This window comes from Mesoplodon bidens, assembly GCF_964165515.1.
Source record: "Mesoplodon bidens genome assembly, chromosome: 8".
Classification (NCBI taxonomy): Eukaryota; Metazoa; Chordata; class Mammalia; order Artiodactyla; family Ziphiidae; genus Mesoplodon; species Mesoplodon bidens.
Genome location: NC_138165.1, coordinates 53,998,544 through 54,023,905, shown reverse-complemented (window position 1 = coordinate 54,023,905; position 25,362 = coordinate 53,998,544). Strand labels below are relative to the sequence as shown.

Here is a 25,362-nt window from a genome sequence, read left to right as displayed (position 1 = left end):
ACCATCAGGGATTTATTTCCAAAATATACAAATAGCTCATGCAGCTCAATATCAAAAAAACAAACAACCCAATCGAAAAATGGGCAGACATAAATAGACTTTTCTCCAAAGAAGACATACAGATGGCCAACAAACACATGAAAAGATGCTCAATGTCACTAATTATTAGAGAAATGTAAATCAAAACTACAATGAGGTATCACCTCACACAGGTCAGAATGGCCATCATCAAAAAATCTACAAACAATAAATGCTGGAAAGAATGTGTATAAAATGGAACTCACCTACACTGTTGGTGGGAATGTAAATTGGTACAAACATTATGGAGAACAATATGGAGGGTCCTTAAAAATCTAAAAATAGAACTACCATAAGATCCTACAATCCCACACTTGGGCATATATCCAGAGAAAACCATAATTCAAAAAGATACATGCACCCCAATGTTCATTGTAGCACTATTTCCAATAGCTAAGATGTGGAAGCAACCTAAATGTCCATCGACATAGGAGTGGATAAAGACGATGTGATACACATATACAATGGAATATTACTCAGCCATAAAAAAGAATGAAATAATGTCATTTGTAGAAACATGGATGGACCTTGAGATTGTCATACTGAGTGAAATAAGTCAAACAGAGAAAGATAAATACCATATGATATCATTTATATGTGGAATCTAAAAAAAATGGTACAAATGAACTTATTTACAAAACAGAAATAGAGTCACAGATGTAAAAAATAAACTTATGGTTACCGGGGGAGGAGGGATAAAGTGGCAGATTGGGATTGATGTATACACACTACTATATATAGAATAGATAACTAATAAGGACCTACTGTATAGCACAGGGAACTCTGCTCCATACTCTGTAATGACTAATATGGGAAAAGAATCTAAAGAAGAGTGTATATATGTATATGCATAACTGATTCACTTTACTGTATACCTGAAACTAACACAACATTGTAAATCAATTATACTCCAATAAAAAATTTTAAATAAATAATTATTTTTTAAAAAAGAATTAATACACAACTTCCTCAAACTCTTCCAAAAATCAGAAGTGGAAGGAACATTATTAAGCTCACTTTACAAGACTGCATTATCCTGAGACCAAAACCTGATAAGAACACTAAAGGAAAAGAAAAATACAAGCCAATATTCCTGATGAACATAGATGCAAAAGTCCTAAAAAAAATACAAACAAACTGAGTTCAACAATAGATTAAGAGGATAATACACCACATCAAGTGAGATTTATTGCAGGGGTGCAAAGAAGGTTCATCATTCACATATCAATGAAATACAGCACATTAACAAAATAAAGGATAAAAATCATATGATGCAGGAAAAGTTCTTGACAAAATTCATCATCTGCTTGTGATAAAAACTCTCAATAACCTGGGTATAGAGAGAAGTTACCTCAATATTATAAAGACTATATATGACATGCCCATAGCTCACTTCATACTCAATGGTGAAAAGCTGAAAGCTTTACCTCTAAGATCAGAAACAAGGCAAGGATGCCCACTCTTGCCAATTTTATTAAATATATCACTGGAAATCCTATTCAGAACAATTAAGTAAGAAAAAGAAATAAAGGAATCCAATTGGAAAGGAAGAAATAAAACTATCTCTATTTTGATATGATAAATATAAAGCCCTAAAAACTCCACCCCAAACTGTTAGAACTAATAAATGAATTATTAGCAATTTTACAGTGAAATTGCAGGAGACAAAATCAATATTAAAAAAATATGTTGTGGGGCTTCCCTGGTGGCACAGTGGTTGAGAGTCCACCTGCCAATGCAGGGGACACGGGTTCGTGCCCCGGTCTGGGAAGATCCCACATGCCGCAGAGTGGCTGGGCCCGTGAGCCATGGCCACTGAGCCTGTGCGTCCGGAGCCTGTGCTCCACAACAGGAGAGGCCACAACAGTGAGAGGCCCGCGTAACGCAAAAAAAAATATATATATATGTATGTTGTGGTTTTACACACTAATAGTGAAATACCAGAAAGAAAAATTTAAGAAATAAATCCCATTTATAATTGCATCACAAAGGTCAAAATACCTAGGAATAAATTTAACCAAGGAGGTGAAAGATGTGTACACTAAAACTATAAGACAAAAATTGAAGAAGGCACAAATGAACAAAAGCATATTCTGTGTTCATGGATTGGAAGAATACTGTTAATCTCCATAATACCCAAAGCAAACTACACATTCAATGCAATTCCTATCAAAATCCCAATGGTGTTTTTCACAGAAATAGTACAAATAATTCTAAAATTTGTATAGAACCACAAAAGACCTCAAGTAGTCAAAGCAATCTTGAGAAAGAAGACCAAAGCTGAAGGCATCAAACTTCCTGATTTCAAACTATATTACAATGCTACAGTAATCAAAACAGTATGATATTGACATAAACACAGACATATAGCCCAGTGGAACAGAATAGACAACCCAGAAATAAACCCATGTTTATATGGTCAGTTAATTTATGACAAAGGAGCCAAGAATATATAATGGGGAAAGATAGTCTCTTTAATAAATGGTGTCTGGAAAATTGGACAGCCACATGCAAACAAATGAAACTAGACCATTATCTTACACCATGCACAAAAATCAACTCAAAATAGATTAAATACTTGAAAATAAGACCTAAACCATAAAACTCCTAGAAAAAAATGTTTTTAAACGCTCCATGACATAGTTTTTTTCAATGAGTTTTTTGTATTTGACACCAAAAGCAAAGGCAACAAAAGCACAAATAAACAAGTGGGACTATAACAAACTGAAAACTTTTGTACAGCATAGGAAACCATTAACAAAATGATAAGGAAACCTACAGAATAGGAGAAAACATTTGCAAATCATACATCTTATAAGGGATTAACATCCAAAATATATAAAAAGCTCACATAACTCAGTAACAAAAAATATCTGATTTAAATATAGGCAGAAAATCTGGATAGACATTTTTCCAAAGAAGACATACAAATGGGGCACAAGTACATGAATAGGTGTTCAACATTATTAATCATCAGGGAAATGCCAATTAAGACCACAATGAGCTATCACCTCACACTTGTCACAATGGCTATTATCAAAAAGACAAGAGACAGCAAGTGCTGGTGAGGATGTGAAGAAAAGCAAACCCTTGTGCACTGTTAGTGGGAATGTAAATTGGTACAGCCACTGTGAAAAAAGTATGGAGATTCCTAAAAAATTAAAAATAGAACTACCATATGATTCAGGAACCCCACTTCTGGGTATGTATCTAAAGAAAATAAAATCACCATCTTGAAGAGATATCTGCACTCCCATGTTCATTGCAGCATTACTTACAATAGCCAAGATATGGAAACAACCTAAGTGTCCATCTATGGATAGATGGATTAAAAATTGTGATACATCTCTATCTGTATCTATATCTACAGATACATAATAGACTTTTATTCATCTATGAAAAGAAGGAAATCCTGCCATTTGTAATAATATAGATGAACCTCTAGGGCATTATGCTAGTGAAGTAAGCCATACAGAGAGACAAATACTGTATGATCACACTTATATGTAGAATCTGAACTCATAGAAAACAGATTGGTTGTTGTCAGAGTTGGGGGTGGAAGGTGGAAGAAATGCATGTAGTAGGTCAAAATGTACAAATTTCTAGTTATAAAATAAGTAAGTCTTGGAAATGTAATGCACAGCATGGTGACTATAGTTAACAATACTGTATTGTATATCTGAAAGCTGCTAAGAGAGTATAGATCTTAACAGTTTTCATAAAAACAAAAACAAAAACAAACAAACAAACAAAACCCTAGTGAGGTTACGGGATGTTAACTGAACGCATTGTGCTTCATTTCAAAATATGTACATATATCAGATCATTATGTTGTATACCTTAAACTAATATAATCTTTATATTATATAATGTATATATTATGTTATATATTATATATATATATATAATATATATATATTAGATCTCAGTAAAGCAGGAAAAATTATTAATCACATGTTAGAGCTAGTGATTAGCAGAATTTAATATTGTACTCTGTTTCCTGATCAGTATTTTTCCTTTAAACCCATCTGTCTTTTAAAACGTGTTTCAATGGTATTACCTGTATTAGAAAATCAAATACAGTTCTGAATGAGATCTATAAACTCTAAAGCAAGAAATTATCATTTTTAAAAACAAAAGTGCATTGAAATACATTAATTGCCTTTGAGCATAGCTGTTATCCATAATATCTTGTTGGACTATATTTGATTGATACTTATAAACATTGTATAGGAGAGAGTTCTGTTTTAATCTTTAAAGCTTAATGATTAAAATTTCTTTCTTCCATGTTCTGAATAAAGACTAGAAAAACTATGCTGCTTCGTTTTATTAAGGAAAATATTTCCTTCTGATCCAGTGCAAAATATCCTATGATTTCTAGAAATGTATTCATGAAAGCAAAATGGATCAATTTGCCAAAAATTAAATGAAGCAACACGCAATCTAACTATCCAGGCAGAATGATATTTTGCCTACCTAAATGCCTCCTGACATTTTCATTGGTTAAGGAATTACTCCTCACTTCATGACTCAAATTTGCTTAGTGCTTCAGTAAAAACAGCTGCTGAGTCTCTTTCCTGAAATGACTATTTGAAAATTACAAATAAAGAAGTATTTGAAAGTATTCCGTATGTCCATTTATAAATTATTTGGAAGTTTTAGATGAAAAAGGTAAGCATTTTATGAAATTTTAAGGTTCTACATATTAGATGTACTGTTTCTCATCCCCACAATGTTTAAAAAATTCAATGAAAACATGTACTTTGTAAGAAAAATCACTCAATTAATACATAAATACATTCTTTTGGAAAAAGAAAGATACAATCCCTTTCAGTAATCTTCAATTCCATCCATTCCTTTCCCCCAGAAATGAACACTGTTTTGGGTTTGATGAGATCCTTAAAGAACATTTTCATATACTGACTGAATATAAAATATATACCTATAGTGTATTTTTACTTAAATACTCACATGATACGTTCTGTGTCACAATTCGCTTTTCTTCTATTAACTTTCTTTTCAACTGTACACGGTATGAATGAATTGTTGGTTCTTTAATTATTCTTCTGTTGAAAGAGATTTAGGACATTTACATATTGTTGTTTATATCTGACACGTTTTGAAGCCTCACACTGTGCCCTTATCCTAATTGGTTTAAACAAATTGACTAATTTACTTTTCACAAGAATTCAATATATCAATTCAACCAGGAAATCTGACCTTTTGATACTATTTCAAACTTTGACTTTCAACTCTCAAAGGACCACCAAGAAAATCTGTAACCAAGCAATGGTAAATTGATTAGATTGACTGTAGTAAGAGAGAATGTCAAGCTGACAGAGTTTAGGAATGTCCCAGAAAGGGGGATCAGGGTTTTAAGACCTGGGCAGGGTGATTTTTAAAGAAAGTCTTATACGGTAAGGAACTGGGTGGGACTGGGCAGAATTCATATGTATCGTACACCTTCGGATTGGTGGCAGAGAGAGATGAGGAAGCAAATTTTGTTAAGAAATCTGTTATTATTGTTAAGTAAGCTATTATGGTTTCTTCTTAGTCTTATCTTCCTAGAACAAGTACCTAAGTTATTTTGCCAATTTTCAATATTGTTTAACAATGGAACAGGAAGGTATGTTTAAGTTCTCACCAATACAGCTACAGTAAATATAGTTTTGCATAACTCCATGTATGTGAACGATATTTTTCTAAGATAGATACCTAGAAGTGGAAATTCTGGGGCTTTAGGTTTGCACATTCTTTTAAGAGATACTGTCAAATTGTGTTCCAAAAAACCTAATGTTAACTATTTTCAGCAAAGGCATATGGTACTCGATTTCCATATCCACACTAACACTATATCTGATCAAGCTATCAATTTTACCAACCTGATAAGAGAAAAATGCTGGTTTGCTCGACATTTTAATTACAATTTCCTTGATTTTTTTCCTGCATTTTCCTAGCAAAGTTGAGCAGCATATTTCTTATGGTGCTCATTTGTTTGTTGTCTCCTGTGATGTATTTGTTCATTTCCTTTGTCATTTTTTCCCTATTGATTTGTAGGATCATTATATAAAAATGCATTTCTTGCTCATGTATTTAAGAGATGGCTTCATCAGCTCTACTAAAGGCTGCTGTTAAGTTTAGGTCTATTCCACCTGTATCAGTTTTGGGCTTTGGTTGAGTGGCAGCAGTTACTTGGAACATTTACTTTTCATGGAAGAAATGGAAGATTGCTCCAGAGAGGTGAGTGGAAATATGGGGTTTCTCGTAAGGGTTAATATACTTTAACTTCCATCCATATTATACTGTCCAAAACAAATCACATTGCCCAGCCCAAAATCAATAGGATGGCTAAATTTACTCTTTTCATGGATGTAAGGGGAGAAGAGATTAAATAACTGTGAACAGAAATCTCATCTCCTCAATTCTAGGTAAAGCTCACTCCAGCTTGAACCCATCCAGAAGATAGTCATGATGCAGAATTTGGTGACTACCATTGCTATATATGTATTTGTACCTACTCAACAAATATAATGTATGTTCCACTAACCATAGTGTATATACTGTTGTATTTTAGATTTAGCCATGTTTATAAAAGTAATTACTAATAAACATATGAACAGATAATCTGGTAATTAGGAAAATATAATTTAAAATAATAGATATGGGGCTTCCCTGGTGGCGCAGTGGTTAAGAGTCCACCTGCCTATGCAGGGGACATGGGTTCGTGCCCCGGTCCGGGAAGATCCCACATGCCGTGGAGCGGCTAGGCCCGTGAGCCATGGCCGCTGAGCCTGCACGTCCGGAGCCTGTGCTCCGCAACGGGAGAGGCCCCAACAGTGAGAGGCCTACCTACCGCAAAAAATAATAATAATAAATAATAATAATAATAATAGGATATGACATTTTCATCTTTTATAAAAATAAGTACGTATGATAACACAAAGTGTTGGTGGGTAAGTATGAAATGAGAATTCTTATTTATTGATGGTGAAAGTATATATAGAGTGACTGGCTTTTGACTCATAAAGCTGAAGTTGCACATGTCCTACAATAAAGCAGCTTCCCTTATTTATATGGAAGAGATTATATAAGAGGGGAATTTTCTATTCCTTTAAAGTTTTGGAAAACTCAGCCACATAACCTTTGGAGACTAATATATGTTTTGGTACAAAATTTGAATCACATTTTCAATTTTCTTTCTATAGTTATTATGCTATCCAGATATTTTAAATTGATTCTTATCAATTTAGATAGTTTTTATTTTTCCAGTAAATAGCATTAATTTTATTTAGGGACTCTGTTGATATTTACATTTCCTCTGTGGATCCCTCCTTGTTTTCTAGCACTGCTATGATGTATTGCTACTTTTTTAGATCTATAAATTTCAGAGCTTGGTGTTGGGATGTGAGATAACCTGTCTACCAAGTTATCAACCTGATTTCCTGTATGCATTACAACAATGAGCCTGGTTAGACAGCATATTAAATATAGGCTCTCTCTGACATGCCATACCTTCAAAATTTCACATTAAGCATGCATATATTAAATTTCTGATAACTCAGAGGGCAAATCCAAGAAAATTGTTTCCAAGAAAATGTAGTAACCTCCAATAAGCCTTGTTATAGCTCTTGACCATGGTTATATCGTAGACAATCTCTTTGATCTAGCATCTTAGCACAGAAAATCTCTTTGATTTGGCATCTTTTTAAAAATATTCTTTCAGTTAGTATTTGGAAAGAAGTTGAAAAAGGTGGTGATGCCATCATTTCTTTCTCAGTTTTCTCTCTAGTATATATTCTGTGTTTCATTGTTTTTAGTTTAATGAAAATTTTTCATGTTCACACAACTCAGGGAATGTGGTCACTTTTCCAAGTGAAATGGGATATAAAAATCCAATGTTACCTGGTCAATTCAGAAAATACTCTTAATTTTGAGATTCATATTTGGACAAACTAAAGCTACCACATTCTGTATAATTAAAGCTTATTTGAAAATTGTCTTTACCTATACTTTTTTTTAACATAGGTTTTAGTAAATGTTCTCATGGATTATTGCAATGTGCTATAGAAATTTTATAAATGGTCTATTTTATTCTATTTATGTCATATTATCTGGAGCTTGGAGTGTCACTTTCTTTTTTCTAGAACAGATAATTAGAGGTTTATTTTATGACCTTGACCGGAGTTAGAAAGCTAAAGATATTATATGAGAAAGTTAGAAGGTTGAGCAATCTTAAATTAGAAATAACTGAGGTACTTGAACAATTTATAGAGTTAGCTCTTCCAATGAGTTTGCTCTTGCCCACAAGATCTTGTAGAAATCTGCCTAATTAAAAGACTTTAAGTTGGAATTAGTGGCAAAACAATGATCACAACAAAACTACAACACCCAAAACATACTCATTAACACTCAACAATTCATCCAAAAATCTTTCCAAATTCCTTAGTATTACAATTTTACCAAAAATATCTCTATATATAAATATGTATTAAGACTGCTGTAAATACCTTAGCCCAAAGTCATTCGGTGAGAAGGTAAGTAAAGAGTCAGAACTTTAATTTAGTGAAATATCTTTCAGAATAGCCCTGAGTAGCCCTACCAATGCCAACCAACTGGCCCATAATAAAGTAGCTTGCTGTCTAATACATTTCAAAAATGAGATACATTTTAATGTAACCCCACATGTTCTTTTTTATAAATAGGCAAAAATCTCAGTTTCAAATTCAGTTTGTATATATCAAAATTAAAAGGACATAAGTGAAATTTTAACATATCTGAACAAATTTGGAGGTCTCAAGCTGTAATCCTGTTTTAAAACTTCTTTGTATGAACAAAATTGCTATTGAAAATAACTGCATTTCTCAAATAGACATATAATTCCAAACATTAAAAAAAATGCAACACATTTCTCACTCGCTATTTGTGCTTCAGGCATAGTGCTGTTCGTATTCTAATTAGTCATTATCATGTACTTTCTAATTATCTCAATTCTAAATCCTTAAAAATTATAAGATCAAAGTTTTAAATGACAGCAGCAATGAATTAGTCACCAAGAGTAGTGAGAGAACTGAATTCAGTATAAGAAAAAATCTATTATTTTTAAATGTCATTTTTTTACTTTATAGCACCTTGAAAATACCACTTCCAGTAATTTTAGAAGTAACTTGAAAAATCTAATAATTGAGAGGAAAGATCAACTGATTAACAATATTTCAAAAGGCTCTATTTCCTCTAATGAGACAAAACTATAAAATGTTAATATATTTTTGCTGCCTAAATATCCTAGAACAATTTGCAATTTTCTAAATGAGCTAGGACTGGTAAATAACCTGTGAGGTTTTACAGAACAGACTTCAACAAAGTGCATCATCTCTTTCTTTGCCACAGAGGTGATCACAGGAGATCAAACTGAATTAAAAATTTATGTAAATATCAATTAAAAGACCAGAATGAATCCCATTTTAACAAGTAATCAAATCAATCAAACAAGTAATCAAAGCAATCAAATCAATGACAGTGCTGTTAGGTAGCTGAGGAGGGTAACATGAAAAGTTCTTTAGATACATATAGTCTTGAAAGGTAACATAGTAGGTTCTTTTGAAGATTCACCATTTGAGAATGGAAAGTAAATATATATTTAAGTTCATCTAAATAAATAGTTTTTTTAATAATTGTTGAAGGTCAATTTTAAATTCAGAGAGGCTTTACGTTAGAGCAGTGGAAACAAAGAGCTAATTTCAATGCTGATATAGACAAATGTGTATATTTTTGTAAGAAAAAGAATATACACAGTAATAATATGTGAGGCAATTTAAAACTGGGACAGACAAAAAGAAGTGATGGTTCACTGTGAAATTTTAACTGGATTAATAGGAAGCAATGGCACTTTAAAACAACAAACCAACATGTAGGAACTTAAAAGTTAACTCTCCATCACACTCAAATGGGTTTAAAGGATGTTTTGCCATCAAAAGCACTGGTGTTAAGAGCAAGTTTCAATTAATGAGAGGTTCCCAGGAAAACACTGAGCTCTGCTGAAGATAATGAGGGAGGAGTCTTATTTACATCAACAACAGTCTTAAATTGTTATGAGGGCTGTTGGTGTTATTTTGTTGTACATGAGGTAGAGAATATAAAGGATGAGTTGGAGGGAAAAACAATTCTCAGAGAAAGAAACAAAAAAAGAAAGAAAGAAACAAACAAAAAGAACCTGGAGGAAAAGAGGTGTGCCATATGAAGAAAAAAAAAAGGAGCATTGCAAAGTAATTGCACTTTATTTTTCAGGGTGCAGCCCCAAGCTAGAGAATTGGAAAACAAAATGAAGGTTATAGATTTCCATGTATACAGGTATAAAATGTATTGATACCTAAGGGACTAGATCTCAGATCTAAAACATAATTTTTTTTTTTTAAAGCACTATGTTACCCAAAGAAGTATAATTGAGTTCGAAGTTGAGTTAGATGAGGAAGTTTAGGAAATGGATAGGTCATATTTGGATGAGACCAGGAAGTAAAGAGAAATAATAATATTGTGGTAGTGTAGAGAAAGAAGGTGTTGGAGAAGGAAGGTATTGGTGCCTTCCATGGAGAAAGAAGGTATTGGTGAATTTTTTTCTAGTAGAATTTATAGACATAATTCAGTGGGAAAATGTAATAGTGGTGGTAATACAGAGATGTAAGGAATGTTTCACTTTTCTAAGTTCAAATTTCCATGAAGCCTTAATTTGCCTCGCTGATCCCTAAAAAAATAGAGGAATGCTGAGGCAGTGCTTTTTGAGACTTCTTCCTTATCAACAAGGGGGAAGAGGTTCATAAATCTAAAGTAGTAAAAATTGTGGTAGGAAACGATCATACTGCTCCAAGTTATAATATTGAAAGACAGGAATAAAAGACATAGTCACATGCAAACTAAAGATTGAATTGTTTCCTCCTTCCTGTCTAGTCATAAGAGCACAATTACACTGAGCTGTCATTATCTGTCGATATCCCATCTTCCCAGGTAGACTTCAAAACTTTCAAAATCAGCAATAATTGTTACTCATCTCCATATCTTTAATTCATAACAGAGTGTTTTTGTTTGGGAATTTAATACATTTAATCCTCATTATTCATGGATTCTGTATTTGCAAATTTGCCTACTGACTAAAATGCATTTATAACTCCAAAATCAATACTCATACTTTCACAATAATTTAAAGGCATGAATATGTACAGAGAGGTAAGAAATAGGAGTTCCTATAACACACACTTTCCCAGCTTGGGTGGAACAAGGAGAAGGTTGTTTTGGCTATTGTACCATAAACAAGTATATGTTTTGTGGGCTATTTAATGCCATTTTGGGGGGCTTTTTGTTGGTGATGTCTCTGTTTAAAATGGCCCCCAAGCAGTGTTGAAGTACTGCCTGTGTTCTGAATTAAAAAAGGCTGTGATGTGCTTTACTGAGAGCACATGTTTTAGATAAACTTTGTTGAGGCATGTGTTATAGTGCTGTTGGTAGTGAGTTCAGTGTTAATGAATCAACAGTATGTATTAAATAAGGTGTCAAACAAAACACACATAAAACAAGGTTATGTGTGCAAAAATGCTGTGGCCAAGGCTTGCAGGAATCTAACCCTACGTTTCTTCTAGGAGCAATGATTCAGTATTTGTTAATTCAGTGTTTGCAGCAACTTTGTAGAACATAACTATAATGAATAAAGAGAATCAAATTTGTATGTCTGTTTTGAATGAGTTATTTCAAAGATGCATCTATTATTCATAACACTAGTTAGAGTAGCTCTTTTATAAATGCAATTTTATATATTTTCAAAAAATACAGCTAATCTGCAATTAAATGGATTCAGGTCTTTAGATATTTAACAGCTAAAATTCCCGGATTTAATTTATACATCTACCAGTCGCATTCCAAGTGACAGGCTGTAACTTTGTTGTCGCTAACTTCTTGGGGTCTCTGCCCTCAACTATAAATAATTGCCTCGGGAGGCTGATATGAGACCCAAAGAAGTAATGTGAAAGAAAATATTTTTCTAAACTCTAAATGCTGAACATTATTATCCTTTGATTATATCAATTGTATCTATTGAAACAAATTAAACTTACTTAAATAATTATTACTAGTTTACACATTTTACTCACCTTTAAAAAACTGACTCCGCGGGCTTCCCTGGTGGCGCAGTGGTTGAGAGTCCGCCTGCTGATGCAGGGGACGCGGGTTCATGCCTTGGTCCGGGAAGATCCCACATGCCGCGGAGCTGCTGGGCCCGTGAGCCATGGCCGTCGCTGAGCCTGCGCGTCCGGAGCCTGAGCTCCGCAACGGGAGAGGCCACAACAGTGAGAGGCCCGCGTATCGCAAAAACAAAACAAAACAAAACTGACTCCGCAACTGTAATGGGGGAGGGGCGAGCGCAGCGTTAGCCCGTGGCCCTCAGCCCGCGGCCATTAGTGCACAGCTGTTAGTGCGCGGCCCTTAATGGTCCCCCTCCACCAGCGGTCAGCATCGCAGTGCGCCAGGCGGCACTCACCCTGGGTCGCTGTGCTTGTGACCCCGTCGCCTGTTGGGGGTGCGGAGCAGCCTGAGGGCCGGCTGGATTCCGAACGTCCTGCTCCCTCAGTGATGATGGCTGGCCGCAGTCTGGGGACCTGGCCCAGAGGGCGCTGCCAGCTGAGATCTGCCTCTTCAGCCGCGCCTGCGCACTGGTGGGAGGACCCAGACTGGGTGCTAGATGAGTGCTCCTGGGCAAGGGTAACCGGCCTGCGCAGGGACCCCCTCTCAGCCGAGGCCTAAACCTCGGAGGGGGAAAGCCGATCCTTGGGACCCTGGACAAGTAAAATGAGGGGTAATGATGTCACTTTGCTCACAGGATTTGTTAAGTGTTAGAAGCCGCGGTCGTATAATTGTATTATATAATACAAGCCGAATTGTATAATTCTCAAGGCTATGACCTTTAAGAGTATGACACCTTTAGGTCTTTCCTGGTGGCGCAGCGGTTGGGAATCTGCCTGCCAATGCACGGGACTCGGGTTCGAGCCCTATCCCACATGCCGCGGAGAGGCTGGGCCCGTGAGCCACAACCACTGAGCCTGCGCGTCTGGAGCCTGTGCTCCGCGACAGTGAGAGGCCCGGGCACCGCGATGAAGAGTGGCCCCCGCTCCCCGCCAACTGGAGAAAGACCTCGCACAGAAACGAAGACCCCAACACAGCCAAAAACAAATTATTAAATTAAAAAAAAAAAGAGTATTACACCTTTAGATAAAAAATTGCATTTGTTTTGAAGGAGGTTTACAGGAACATCGTGGCCTGACTGTGACCTGACCTACATGGACAGCTGCGAGAACAAAGGGTCCCTCACCAAGAGCTTTGCAACAACTAACCACGCCCCTCTCTCACCTTTCCTATAAAAGGGCTTTGCTGAAAGCCTTTCAGGCGTTCAGGATTTTTAAGGCATGAGCGAACCCTATCCTGCGTGGCCCTGCAATAAACCTTTCTCTGCTCCAGACTCCAACGTTTCGACATTGTTTGGTCTTACTATGCATCAGGCACACGGAACTGTCATGGGTAACACAACTACTAGATATTTGAAGTCATCATATTTGGGGCTGTGAGCCTGAGGAATGTAAAAAGTACAAGTCTCCTATACTCAAAAGATCTTGTTGAAGGTGTAAAAATTTGGCATTCATATTTTTAATAGCAACATAAGCCAGTGTAGGATAAACATATAAAAAAGCAATTTCTATTAGGACACTAAAAAGGGTGAAACCGAAAATAAAACTTCCCTCAAAGAGACAATGTAAGTGAATCACAGTTCCCTCACGTGGGAATAGGAGGAAAAGAAGTGAAAAAGTTTATGTTATTGGCATTTTATTTTCCTTGATTTAAATAAAATTATTTAAAATACATACAAAAAAAGTTCCTAAGAAACATTCTTGTGCTGTAACAATTTTTACCTAAATATGAAGTACAATATGCTTGATGTCAAGTTTGTTCCAAGATATGATTTTGGAATTCATCTAATGAACTTTTTATCTTACAAAAAAATATAGGTTTTTCTAGACTTGTTATGTGCTTTAATTATGTTTGCTAGTTATGACATGATCTCTATTTACACTAATTACTAACTGCTTGTAATTATACAAATCATGCCTATACACACTAATTTACTTAAGATGATATGTAAACAAAAATTTATCTTTTTCCTGCCTGCAACAGGAGAAGATGAGGTGCTGAGATTTTTTTAAATAAAGACGATCAAAAACCACAGAGGCATCATCAGCCGTACAAGCAAGTTGGGGCAGAGGTGGGGGGAGTGAGGCAGGTATTCTTTATTTGTGCTGAGTGGTTCTCCTTGTCTCTAAAGCACTTTCTTATCCCTCAATCAGAAGTGTGAAACCCACAACCCTGGGATCAGTTGAGAAGGAATTATCAGTACCTTAATGGATGATGTAGCAATCCGGCCCAGATACTATTTCTTTGTAGCCAGACCCTATGTACCTATTACATCCTTGCTTCTCTAACACAAGGTTTTGCATTTTGCTCAGCACATCTATAAATCAGCAGCTACTGGCTGTAGAAGGAGACTCCTGAAAAACCTAGTCCTCGTTCTATATGTTATTTGTCAGAAGAGAAGGGAATGATTATATACTTTACTTTCAATATTCCACTTGATCGTCGTAACAATCTGATGAGATTATAGCTAGTTAGAAAAAGTAAGCCGATTCGATGAATAGTTTTCTAAATCTACACAGTTAATAAGTGGTAAAATCGCTATTAGAACCCTGACTCTAATCTGTTCTATTTTATGTTATATCAATGGCAACTATAGAACCCCTGAAGAATTCTCTTGAACCATAAACACACAGGCCTTGTCACTCAGACACGAGTCTAAAAGAAAAGTTCTATCAAACAAGTCTAAAAGAAAAGTTCCTTTTTTCCATGATGACAGCTGCTTAATTGATTAATGTTTGCTCCATTGTTTTTTTCTTTGTTTTTCCCCTTTGTTCTGGATCATGTTTGCCTGAGCCTGTAATTCCCCGCGAGCTGTGGGTCCCTGGCTCTTAGTGCTTCTGCTGTTCACTTCCCCATTGCTATTGATACCCCCATATCCTGGTTAGCACTGGACAGAGATCAGTACTTCATTAGTCCTCTTGATAAAACCTCACCCTTGAGTTGGAGGCAAAACATTTAAATTTAAAACAAACTTCCAAGTATTAAAATGGACTTTATCTAGAAGCCAAGCAGAATTCAACAGGTTGTTTGGTTTGGTGGTTGATGTCAAGAAGACAGAAGAGTGTTTTCAAAAGAATTGAGTTAGAAATTGAAGAGTGAATAGGAAGACATGGATAATTGTGGAATATGGGTTAAGTGACCCATGAGGAATTTTGAAAAAATCAGCTTCTCCTATAAAATCTCATTTTATATAGATCCCATACTCATATTTTAAGAATCAATTCAAGTTTTCTTTCCCTCCAAAGCTTTTTGTGACTTTCCCAGTTTTTATTGCTATTCCTCCCAAATGTTTCCATGGTATCTTTACATCATAAATCACAGGAGTTATACAGTTAACATATTAAGAACCCTTCCTTTTATATTTTGTATCCCCATCACAAAAGGCATATTTTGTTTGTTTGCTTAGTAAAAATGTTCCTGGAACAAGAATACACTTAGTATATTAACAGTCAATCTGGTTGCATATAGTTCCCATTTTAAGTGGTATAATGTATTTTAAACTTTGGTTTGTAACTTTTCACTTGTGAAGATATATGGTATGCATGGGTGTTACTGTGCTACCTGTATGCAAATCGAGACAGTGAAGTGTGGCATTCTTGCAGCTATTGGTCAAGGCAATGCTAAATATATCTTTTTGCATAAAGGTATGTCTGTTTTTTGTTTACACTGGTTATTGAACAGTGACTGTAAGATCATAATGGTGGTTTTCTTCTCATATTTGAAGCTTTATATTGACCTCAATAAAAATATTAGAAATATGTGATATTTTTCTGAGCATAGACGAAAGATGAAAATCCATTTCTAAAGGACATAGACTTAATGATAAAAACATAAGCAGAAATAAGGGAGCAAAAGCTGTATTTCTTGTTTTAAACTGCATGGATTCTATATGAGTGTAGGTCAAGTTCATTTTCAGGAACAGGTTTTTTTTTTAATATTACTGAGTTTTAAGTCACAACTTAAGCATTATAGATATTTTTTAAAATGAAGTATTCAAGGAATTATCTGACATAGAAATGGAACTCAAAACAACATAGGAAGGTAGTTTAATCTGCAGTTGTTAGCATAAAATAACACAAAAACTAAAGATAATAGTGTTTTTTTTTTCTTACCATTAAGCCTCATGTTTATTTTAATTGTAGCAAGCATTTAAAAATGTGTACTCTCTTGGACTTCCCTGGTGGCGCAGTGGTTGAGAGTCCGCCTGCCGATGCAGGGGACATGGGTTCTTGCCCCGGTCCGGGAAGATCCCACATGCCGTGGAGCGGCTAGGCTCATGAGCCATGGCTGCTGAGCCTGCGAGTCCGGAGCCTGTGCTCCGCAGCGGGAGAGGCCACAACAGTGAGAGGCCCGCGTACCGCAAAAAAAAAAAAAAAAAGTGTACTCTCTTTTCTTTCATATAATAACTCTATGAGATAGAGAAGTTTCATATTGTTACCACCACCTTATGGAAGCCCAAAGCAAGCATTTCAAGGTGATATAAACAGACATCACAAATACAACCTAATCACACGACCAAGAATTCTGAACCCTTTGAGGAAAACCAACAATATAAAAGAGACACAAAGGAATAGAAAAACTAACATCTGAGGAAACAGACCTAACAGGACAAACAGAGTAATACTTTAAATCGTGATTATTGTCAAAGCTCTGTCAGCAGCAGTGATTGTACAAATTTAAACTGCTATCAACAAACAAAACTCTGAAAATCTATGCTTAACATCATAATTGACTACAGTAGTGAGCTAAATTTTTGAATAGGGAAAGATGCCCATGCATTAAAACAAACAAAAAAAAAAAAGAAAGAAAATACCAAAGAGAGACTCAGCAGTCTTAAGATTTGTTTTTTAAAAATGTTACAGAAGATCTGAGGAGATAAAAGGAGGGGCCAAATGTTCTTTAAAAATGGGGAAAAAAATTTAAGTAGAACTGCAGAATAATGAGATTACTAAATTGAAAAGGCTTGCCATGTATTGAGTGGCAGGAATTTTAAACACACAGATATACAATTATATATAACTAGACACATCATTGTGGTAAAATTTCTGAACTTCCAAAACTAAAAAAAGAAATCACTTTAAGATGTAGACACACTACAAGAATTAAATGACATTGAAAACAAACTTGCTTTGGGCAGTATTTCCTGCAAGACTGTAAACATATTTCTTCAGAATTTTGAAGAACTGATCTTGAACATAAAATCTTAAATTATCATTTAAGGGAGAGAACATGCAAGAACTCATATTTTATTTTTTAAAAAGTACCCAATCTGTAAGAATTATAAGAGAACATGCTCAAAAGAAAAAATGCAAAAAACCAATTCAACCCAAAGGAATAAATAAAGCACATTAAATATGAGTAACTTTGATTTGCTTAAAAATATATACAATCCTATAACTCAAATACCAGAGTAATTTATTAAATAGAAGATGATGGTTTGGGGGATGGAAGGGGATAGTGGAAAAAGAAGACTGATTTTCTTTTTCATTTTGCTTATTTTAGCTTTATTATGTAGATTAAAAAACCTAAAGCTAATAATTAAAAGATATATATCTACATATCTATATCTATCTTACAAACTATTATAATACCAAGAATGAAACAAAGAGAATTGAAAAATTCTCAAAGGCAGAAAAGGAGAGAATAATGAGAAAACATGGAAAACTGAAAAACCATATATATAGTAGAAGTAATTGCAAATATTTTATTAATGAAAATATGTCTAAAGTCATATTGAAAAGACAGAGACAGCCTCTTCAATAAGTGGTGCTGGGAAAACTGGACAGGTACATGTAAAAGTATGAAATTAGAACACTCCCTAACACCATACACAAAAATAAACTCAAAATGGATTAAAGACCTAAATGTAAGGCCAGACACTATCAAACTCTTAGAGGAAAACATAGGCAGTACACTCTATGACATAAATCACAGCAAGATCCTTTCTGACCCACCTCCTAGAGAAATGGAAATAAAAACAAAAATAAACAAATGGGACCTAATGAAACTTCAAAGCTTTTGCACAGCAAAGGAAACCATAAACAAGACCAAAAGACAACCTCAGAATGGGAGAAAATATTTGCAAATGAAGGAACTGACAAAGGATTAATCTCCAAATTTGACAAGCAGCTCAGGCAGCTCAATATCAAAAAAACAAACAACGCAATACAAAAATGGGCAGAAGACCTAAATAGACATTTCTCCAAAGAAGATATACAGATTGCCAACAAACACATGAAAGAATGCTCAACATCATTAATCATTAGAGAAATGCAAATCAAAATTACAATGAGATATCATCTTATACCGGTCAGAATGGCCATCATAAAAAAATCTAGAAACAATAAATGCTGGATAGGGTGTGGAGTAAAGGGAACACTCTTGCACTGTTGGTGGGAATGTGAATTGGTACAGCCACTATGGAGAACAGTATGGAGGTTCCTTAAAAAACTAAAAATAGAACTACCATAGGACCCAGCAATCCCACTACTGGGCATATACCCTGAGAAAACCAGAATTCAAAAAGAGTCATGTAGCAAAATGTTCATTGCAGCTCTATTTACAATAGCCAGGACATGGAAGCAACCGAAGTGTCCATCAACAGAGGAATGGATAAAGAAGATGTGGCACATATATACAATGGAATATTACTCAGCCATAAAAAGAAACGAAATTGAGTTATTTGTAGTGAGGTGGATGGACCTAGAGTCTGTCATACAGAGTGAAGTAAGTCAGAAAAGAAAAACAAATACCGTATGCTAACACATATATATGGAATTTAAGAAAAAAAAAAAAGGTCATGAAGAACCTAGGGACAAGATGGGAATAAAGGCACAGACCTACTAGAGAATGGACTTGGGGATGTGGGGAGGGGGAAGGGTGGGCTATGACAGGGTGAGGGAGTGGCATGGACATATGTACACTACCAGGCATGGAATGGATAGCTGGTGGGAAGCAGCTACGTGGCACGGGGAGATCAGCTCGGTGCTTTGTGACCACCTAGAGGGTTGGGATGGGGAGTGGGGGAGGGTGGGAGGGAGGGAGACGCAAGAGGGAAGAGATGTGGGAGCATGTGTGTGTGTATGACTGATTCACGTTGTTATAGGATGGAGACTAGCACACCATTGTGGAGCAATTATACTCCAATAAAGATGTTAAAAAAAGAAAAGACAGAGCTTCACAGATTCATAAAAAACAAAAATCTGTTTATAAGAATAACTAAAAATTACAGAACTACTATCAATAAAGACATAAAAATATATAAATATTAGAAAAAACTTAAAGGGATATTAAATATGGAAATCTTAATGAGCCTTAATATAATTACTGATGCAAAACATTAGAAGGGGAAACCATTTATATTGATTAAGATATGAAAAGATTGTATTTGTCAGGCTAGGTATTATGCAACAAATGTTTATTTTTCACTCAAGTCACAATCTGATATTTAATGGTAGGTTTCCACAGTGTAATTCACTTATCCCTGATCTTCTCATTTTTGCTCCTTCCATCTTCACCATTTCCCTGAAGAGCCCTCTTCCTCCTCTACATTTTGATGAATGAAGAGAAGAGCAAAAATAAAAGCATACCTATATACACATAGTTAAGTATGAGTATATATTGTGCATACACACATAAACACATATATGTGTATATATAAACATAACTTATATTACATTGTCTCAAAATGCAAAAACCACTATTATCTATGTTCTGTCACTACTGATATAATTGTTATTACAATCATGAAGGTCAGTGAAAGCACCATAAAAACTGTTTATAGAATCCTATTCGAGTCAAAGTTACAACTCCAGTCAAGTGTTTTGTTGCTGTTGGGTGGATGGTTTTGCCTTAGGGAAAAAAAAAAAGAAGTTTGAACAGCATGAAAAGAACCTGTTACAGTAGGTGAGATTTAGGTAAGTATTCCTAATTAAAAGTATTTATAGTCTTTAAAATAAATAGCTTAGTAAGTTGTCACATTTACCCCCAATATTCTTAGAAATAAACAACACTAGTATTTTAGGTTTCATTTTACTGCATTTGTATTCACGTCAGAGGGCTTGAATGGATGAAATTCTCTAGCATTCTGATTATTCACACAAGTATTCTAGCTCATGGAGAAGGAAATTAGATGTTATTACCTCATATTTCACCTCTTCATTGCTGGCAGAAAAACCTAAGACATGCATTGAGCTTATCAAACACAACTTGCACTGTTTGTTTTCCTGTTTCCTCATTTATGAGCTTTTTGAGGAAAAGACCAACATTTTAATATCTTTGTACTTCAAGTGCCTAGCACACTACCTGAACATAACGGATTTTGGAATCGTTTATTTGGGGAACTTCATATAAGAAGGTTAGACCAAGAACAGGGGACATTTTTTAAAGAGAAGAAAAATGGTCTCTTTACTTCACCTTTCCTCCTTACCACATTTATCCCTACTAGAAATCCTAGCCCTTGGCTCTTAAAATACATTGGTCCTATTTCATCTAACAATAGCTAAATCTTTATTTCAACAAGCAGGAATATCGGTGTCATTATCAACTGTGAAAGTGAGTCACTATGTATGTTAATTGCCAACGCAGAGGCCGAGGACTGCTAATTTTTTAAAAATGCAGTTTTGAAAAAATTATTCCTGTTTTATTCCAAATCTGTGTGCAGATATTTCTTACTGTGATGTTGAACCTCCTGACAGAGATGGCGTTTTCTTTCTAGTCAACAGTTGGCCTCCTCCTACATGTGGTAAAATACTAAAGAATTTAAGTATTCACACTGATAATTCATTAATCTGACCTCTAGCAAAATGTGGATTTCTGGAGTTTATCTGTCTCTCCATGCACAAGCTTCCCCATGATTTATATGTTCTGCAATGAATCCTACTTTCCAATCTTCTTGTCACCAATTTTATTCTCTGATCAGTCTTTTCTGTCATTCTCTCTGGAGTCTCATTTCAGTCTGCCTCATAAAAAATATATTAGTTATCATCCTAAAAGACCCTCAGCTTCTGTTTCTGTGCCCATCTACATGCAGGCTGCTCTAAAAGGCGTCACTGGCTCTGCTAGCTAGAGTTTACTGGGGTCCAAGATTATTATTCAAGGTAGCGTCTCTGGGCCCCAGTGATCCCCTGGCCTTGTGTTAATGGATTTTCTCCTAAAGATGCAAATAACGGCTGCCTGAATTCCTGTCTTAATTGCCTCAAAATGAGGCAATCTGGGATCCTTGCAGAGCCATAAATAATCCTCTGAAACTACTTGCAGAAATGCTCTATCAAGATGTTTTTTTGGGACTTGATGATAAAAAATGTTCAGTGCCAAGTTGCCACCATAAACCAGATCACATCTGTAGAAGGGGGTTTGCTGAAGGAACCTTCTCCCGAGTCTTCCCTTTTACTCTGCGTGTAAAAATCACCTTCATTTATTAATATTACTCTTCTAGTGATGTGAGGATTCAAGCACTATCCAAAGAGCCAATGTAAAGTTAGGACTTTATGAAAATGAAAGTGGGGCTTCATTTCTGCTGCAGTCAGATCAACTGTGCTGATTTTTTTTTAAACCGTGCTGAGAAAACTACAATCTAACACTATTTAAACTTTTCAAAACTGTCCAAGACCACACTACAAGCACTTTGATGATTTATACTTGGAATTAGGGGAGTAAATAGGGTTAAATCAGAGTGATAAAGAGTTCCTGACTAAATATTCAATTTGACTACTACCTATTAAATATTATAAAATGTAGCTGACCCATTATAGAAAATTAAATGCAAGGAAAAAGGGTGTTAATGTTAACTAAGCCTAAATATTTATAATTAACATTTATATTTATCATTATGTACTCAGATGTACAGTCTCTGAAACACAGTAAGAACTCAATAAATATTTAACACATGAATTAATGAATATGACTTTTAATATCATCTTTAGTTCCCCTGATAGTTTCATAGGCATTCACCTAGAGAGTAACTTGACATTAATCCAGAAACCAAATTTCTGCAATCTTAGCCATCTGGAATGGAATTAAGAACCCCAAATACTGCTTGTGAGACTATTATACAATTTTTGGTATTCAAAAATGGGTAACTCTGATATCACAAATATCAAATATTAAACTGTTTAAGAAGAAAGTGTTTAAGATGAAAAAGATGCAAAACAGAACTTCTTAACATTATTGAGTGTGGGTAAACAGAGAAGCAAGTTTCAATAATGTAAAATATTCATTTTCATTGAAATTTTATATCATGTTAAACCTAGATATATGTTATCTTTTTCATTAAGAAGACCATGATGAACAGGGAATCCTGGAGAAAAAGAATAATGTGTCATTCTTTTTTTTTTTTTTTTTTTTTTTTTGCGGTACGCGGGCCTCTCACCGCTGGGGCCTCTCCTGTTGTGGAGTACAGGCTCCGGACGCGCAGGCTCAGCAGCCATGGCTCGCGGGCCCAGCCACTCAGCGGCATGCGGGATCCTCCCGGACCGGGGCACAAACCCGCGTCCCCTGCATCAGCAGGCGGACTCTCAACCACTGCGCCACCAGGGAAGCCCTATTTGTCATTCTTAAAGTGTAGATGGTGACTGGATTATTTAGTGAGCCAGGCACAGTGAGGGCTCATCAGTGAAAACAGAAATTAGCTGATTAAACATTCTGTGATGAGTGAGAGAGGAGCACATTACAAAAATACAGAACTTCGAAAAATTCAGCTATCCTCTTTCAGCCCTGTTATTCCAGAAAACTTTATTCAAAGCATTTATGGAAGAAAGTTTCTTCCTTAGTTAATGATTTCTAGGGTAAAAATAACATTAGAATAACTTACCTTAGTAACTTAAATTATTTCTTAATAATCTCTACTCTCAAAAAGCACTTCTTAATATTGAATCCAAAATTTTGCCAAGTGACAAGTTGATAAATTATCCGTGCAAATATTTAAATATTTACTAACCTATTTTTCAACTTTTTATTTATTTCATGGTTCTCTACTCAATGTTTACAAAGTTTTCTGGGGCACGTTATTTTCTGCATTCTCTGTATCAATAAGAATTTCTGAACCTCTTCAAAATAGTATCTGAATACTACTAGTATCACTATACTATTAGTCTGCTGAATATAGAGACAAATCAATCAAATGATAATTATTAATTTTCATTTAAGGTCTGAATGAAATAAAAGGATTTATGTCCATGCCTCAAACAACAGAAAAACTGGATAAAATGTTAGAAACAGCGTTGTTCAGATATCAGGCAACAGACAGCACAGGATGGTCGTACCTGAGTGAATAGAAACAGATGAAGTGAACCCTCTGATTGCCTCAGCTTCCTGCCTAGAGGCAGTTTCAGGGCTGTAGTGAAAGGAGAGAAAACCTACAAAGAACTTGGTGGTCACTAACATGAGAAGACAGTTCAAAGTTTACAGAGGTCACAGTGGCTATAATTTGTGGCACAATAATGGAGAGAGGTTGTTGAACAGAGGGAAATGTAACAAGATCTGAACAGGAACCCCTCAATTCTCAGGCTGAGCACTAATCAATGTATCTGTTAAAAGAAATCACACAAGGTTGGGGGAAAACCTACCAGAAAAGAGGAGGCTGAAAAATTTCCAAAGCTCACACATGGCTGGGAATAACATTTCAGACTACCACTAGCGAAAATGGAAAAATCTCCAAAAATAAGGCATCTGATAGAGTTCTCTGAAAATATCATCTCAGTAGTAAAGCTCAGTTAGGCCTAGATCAAAGACTGCTTTGCACCTAACAAAGCTTAAAAGCAAACCTCAAGAATATTAAACAAAGTGCAAGTAACTTAACTTTACTGCAAAAAAATGTTCAACACAATTTAAATAAATGCAATTTATTACCAAGAATTCAAATAAGATTGATACTGTCCAGCATCCAAATTTCCAGACAAGCTAGGAAAATGAAATAGGAAAATATGACCCATAACTAGGATAAGATTCAATCACTGCAAGCCAACTCAAAAATTATACGGGTAGGGCTTCCCTGGTGGCACAGTGGTTGAGGGTCCACCTGCCGATGCAGGGGATGCAGGCTCGTGCCCCAGTCCGGGAGGATCCCACATACCGTGGAGTGGCTGGGCCCGTGGGCCATGGCCGCTGAGCCTGCGCGTCCAGAGCCGCCTGTGCTCCACAGCAGGAGGGGCCACGGCACTGGGAGGCCGGCATACCACAAAAAAAAAAAAAAAAAAAAAAAAAAAATTATGGGTGAAGTAATTTTTAAATTGTAAGTTCTAATTAAAATTTTATTGTTAAAACAGAGATCCAGAAAAAAAAAAGTGTCTTATATAATAATGGGAAAAGAAAACACAAACCTGGTAAGAGAGATGAGCAATTAAAAAAAAAAGGCAAGTAGAAATTCTATAAAAAATAATAGCAATATTATTATATTGTAGTGTTTATAACATATGTAGAAGTAAAATAGACATCAACAATGCAGATAATGGGAGTAGGAAGACAGTAGTGGACTAACATAAACCACATCCATAATACCATTAAATGTTTTTATCAAACATAGTTTTTTAAAACTATAATGCCAGCTACATATGGAATTTTAAATTTTGTAGTAGCCACACTAAAATTTAAAAAAAAAGTTGAATGATGATATTGAGCACCTTCTCATATGCATATTGACTATTTGTGTATCTTTTTTGTAAGTTGCCTGTTCAATTTTTCCTATATAAATTTTGGAATGTCTGTATTTTTATTATTGATTTATAGAAGTTCTTTCTCTGATCATTGAAATGTCTTTATTCTATTACTTAACTTTATGGGGGAGCACATCAGATTTTTTCTTCACATTTTCTTATTATTTAGAGTTTTGATTTCTACCTTCCTAATTATAATGTAGATATTAATTATTCTCCTTTATTTTGTTCTCTTTAAATAACTCTATTTCAACAAGCTCACTTTTCCTCAAACAGATTTCATGCACGTTCAATCATGTGGTTATCTCATCTTTCACCTCTTACTCGATAAAATAGATAATTAATTCAATATATTTAAAAATAGGCAATTCCTAATTTTTATTTTTTATAACAAAATATTATTCAAAATGAT

At 35.2% G+C, this 25,362-nt stretch overlaps 1 protein-coding gene across 1 annotated transcript in view; it reads right to left on the bottom strand.

Moving 5' to 3' along the window:
- LRP1B (LDL receptor related protein 1B) overlaps positions 1-25,362 on the bottom strand; it is a gene marked incomplete at its 3' end in the record, with an annotated part of 2,330,707 nt that overhangs the window by 2,104,819 nt on the left and 200,526 nt on the right. The window contains exons 4-6 of the mRNA XM_081243013.1: positions 12,599-12,893; positions 12,213-12,377; positions 5,050-5,144 (exon numbers count right to left, since the gene is read on the bottom strand). The remainder of the gene's footprint in view (positions 1-5,049; positions 5,145-12,212; positions 12,378-12,598; positions 12,894-25,362) is intronic.